The sequence below is a fragment of the Emydura macquarii genome, unplaced genomic scaffold (assembly GCF_026122565.2).
Source record: "Emydura macquarii macquarii isolate MOO-44397 ecotype Brisbane River unplaced genomic scaffold, CSIRO-AGI_Emac_v2 contig_3671, whole genome shotgun sequence".
NCBI classification, from domain to species: Eukaryota; Metazoa; Chordata; order Testudines; family Chelidae; genus Emydura; species Emydura macquarii.
This window is the reverse complement of record NW_027133808.1, coordinates 1,571,587-1,574,804: the sequence shown is the minus strand read 5'-3', so window position 1 is coordinate 1,574,804 and position 3,218 is coordinate 1,571,587. Positions and strand designations below refer to the sequence as shown.

The window sequence follows — 3,218 nt, the reverse complement described above, 5'->3', positions numbered from 1 at the left end:
ACTGAAAGGTTAATCAGAAATCAGCAGTTACATCCAGGTTGGTCTGGTGATAAAATGCTTCTATTTCATTGGGTTAGCATGTTGTCACACACAGCCTATTGATTTTGGTGTTCTTTGAGAAGGTTAGAGGAAGATTATATTTTGATTGAATTACTCAATTAATCTCTTGTAATGGACCAAATTCTGCTCTCAATTACTGTGAATTGAATGCGTTTCTATGAGTGTAACAGAATAGAATTTGGCTCAATAATTGTTCTTCTGATTTATCTCTATGCTCCTGACTACTGTAAATTCAAATGTAACAATTTTGCTAGTACATGGACTGCTGTTAAAGCTGTGGAAAAAAGGTTTTGTATGTACAGTGAAACAGGCACATTTGACTTTTTTTTACCAAAAGTTAGACAAAAGTAATACTTAGCTTAATGTATAACTTTCCTATGAGTATAAAGGGCCAAATTTTCCCTTTAATGCATGAGGATAACTGAGGGCAGAATTTGTCCTAAAAAACATCTTTGTAAAGCTGCCATGTAAGCAATGTAAATAATGTTTTCAAAAGCAACCTTTCCCCCTCTTCGTAGAGCATATAACTTTTGCATTACAGTGAAATGAGGCATGAAGATTAAAGTGGGTGTATGGAGTCTAATTTCTTTGCTCTTATTTCAGTAAGTTAATTTTGTTACTTCTTTTGCTAATTATTAGAATAATCAAGTGCAACCGTTACCCTCCTCATTCTCATCTCTTGCTCAAAGTGCAAAGTTGTTATAAACATGGCTGGATTATACTTCTCTATTTACAGCACAGTAATATGAAATAATCAAGAATGAAATAGTATTTATATAATGGTTGTGTGCTCCGGTCCTGTACTTCATCATATAATTTATCATTCATTGTGATGGGAAGTATGAACATTTTTATGTAGTTTGTAAAAATTGGACATGTACTTAGGATATGTGTGACTGATGTTTTGAAGTTAATGGGTTTTTTATGCATTTTATTTAAACCTATGTACTTCAAGGCCCAATTTATGGATTTCTGTGATGAAATTCCTCCAAAGTAAATGTAGTAAACAGTGGTAATGAAACCTTGTGTTCATATGGATTGCTTTATTTGGAAACAATCATGTAATGTTAAAAACCTGAGAGGCAGACCAGCTGCCAGCAAAACTTACAACACAACAAACAAAGACAGTGCAAAATCCAGTGAACAGTGGATGCAAGGAAATGAAATGCATGAGGGTGAAAAAATAGTGAAACTCAGTTCAGTGCCATGCAATAACTAACTATTTCTGGATGGCTGTTGTCTCTGCATTCTTCTTGGCCCTTCTAGTGCATTTCCTGTGCACAGGCTGCTGCAGCTGCTGTGAAGTGGAGGACTGCCAGGGATTACACTGGGTGAATTCAGTTCCTATTCATTCCTCGAGAACTAGATCACGCAACTCCAATATTGTCCAAAGGGTGCATGGTACCATGGAGAAGACTCAGGGAAAAGCAGGCTGTATAGCTGGAGCTGGCTCCTGCAGTTTTGTTGCAGTGAGTGCATGCAACCTCTCAAACGGTTCTTTCTGCTGCACTCTCTTTTCCTCCCTCTACTTTCTGTTCCTGCTCCAAAAACTGCATTGCCAATCCCTCTTCATTCTATCCAGCCTCTCTCTCTCTTTCTATCTGTCTTGCATCTTTCCCTTTCTGGTATTCCAGCTGGTGGTCGGCACTCTGCAAGATCTCACCCATTATTTCATCTTGGACTCACTTCCTTCTTGACCACTGCATCATAGGTCATCCCTCACAGCTCTTGGTTGTCTTTGTGTGCCCTGCAGAGGTAGAAGGGCCTGCCAAGGCAAAAGAAAGAACACATTGTCTGAGCAGGAAAAAGAAATGACATTGCATCTGCTGACCATGGAGGAGCTGCATCAACTCAAGGTCAACAGATGCTACTTTTTATCATTGGGTTTTATTTTTTTCCACACCACAAAATTTTTTGCCACAGACAGTGAGCTCTAATCATCATCAGACATTATGGTAAAATGTACTTTCCAAATTCAATATTAAATTATAAATCCCCATCCCCTGTGGTTGTGTGGGGTAGGTTCCACTTGCTACACTTTATTACCTCCTATTTTACTATCCTTTTAGGCAGGACAACAACTGGAGAACATTATAGTTTTGGAGATTATGACTGGCAGCAGGATCTTCTGTTCCAAGCCACTGGAAGCCAGCCATATGCTAAAGAGCTTTTTAGGCACTTGATAGCTGCCAGCACATCTCTGAATGGAAGGGTGGCTTGTGAGCTACAGAGGCGGATCTAATAAGTATGTCCTGTCCTGAAATTAAACAACCTCTTGGACTTCCTACTCAGTGAGAAGTACAGAACCAAAACTAGCCAGGTGTAGATTAAAATCTGTGGGAAAAATCAACACAGTGCTGCTTTGGGTGGGAGACATATTTCAGCCTTCTTGAAAGCACTTTACATTCATTCATTCCCATGGACTACATACAAACTCTTGGGACAGTTTGTACTCATAATATGGGACCCATGGGCAATATACCCCCCCAACACTCTGTTTGGAGTACTCTGACCGGTAACATGGGATGGTCCAGTATGACGTGTTCATACAGTTCAACATGCTAGCAGGGAGGCAATGTAAGGCTCTCAGTTTTATCACCTCAGTGATCTTTGTAATAATCTGGGAATATCTAGTCAAAATATCATGGTAGCTGCTTGTTTAACTTCCCCATGTCCATGCTGAATTCCATGTGGTGGGGGTGGGGGAAAGGAAGACAGGGCACTGGTGTGAATTCTGCCATTAAAACTATAACCTGGGTTATAATAATAATTTCATTGGGTCATAAACTGGAAATCCTTCCCATTCATATATTAATAACAACAAGGAGGCAGAAACGTACTTGGCAATGGATCAGGCGCTGGTGCTACTTTTGCCTCCTCTGCTTCTGCTCCCCAGTGCCACTCCCAAATAGCTTTTCCAAGTCGGGTTGCAGGATGTGCTGTAGTTGCTCTGGCAGCATAGCTTCCTCAAGGACCAGCATGAGTGTAGGGACTGGGGCATGGGGAATCAGGAATAATGGTTAGAATCAGGAACCTGGAACCAGAGTTGGGTCAGAGTCAGATTCCAAGCCAAGGGTCAGAGTCAGGGGTGGGGCATAGGCTCAGGGACCTGGAGCAAGGCAGGAAAGCAGACATTAGGAACAACAGACAGTGATATG

At 40.8% G+C, this 3,218-nt stretch overlaps 1 long non-coding RNA gene across 1 annotated transcript; it reads left to right on the top strand.

Moving 5' to 3' along the window:
- The first annotated feature begins 1,394 nt into the window (after positions 1–1,394).
- Positions 1,395–2,332, top strand: LOC137145921 (uncharacterized). The gene is made up of 3 exons (XR_010917798.1): positions 1,395–1,529; positions 1,814–1,916; positions 2,130–2,332. It is a non-coding gene; the product is annotated as an uncharacterized lncRNA (long non-coding RNA).
- Positions 2,333–3,218: the final 886 nt, after the last annotated feature.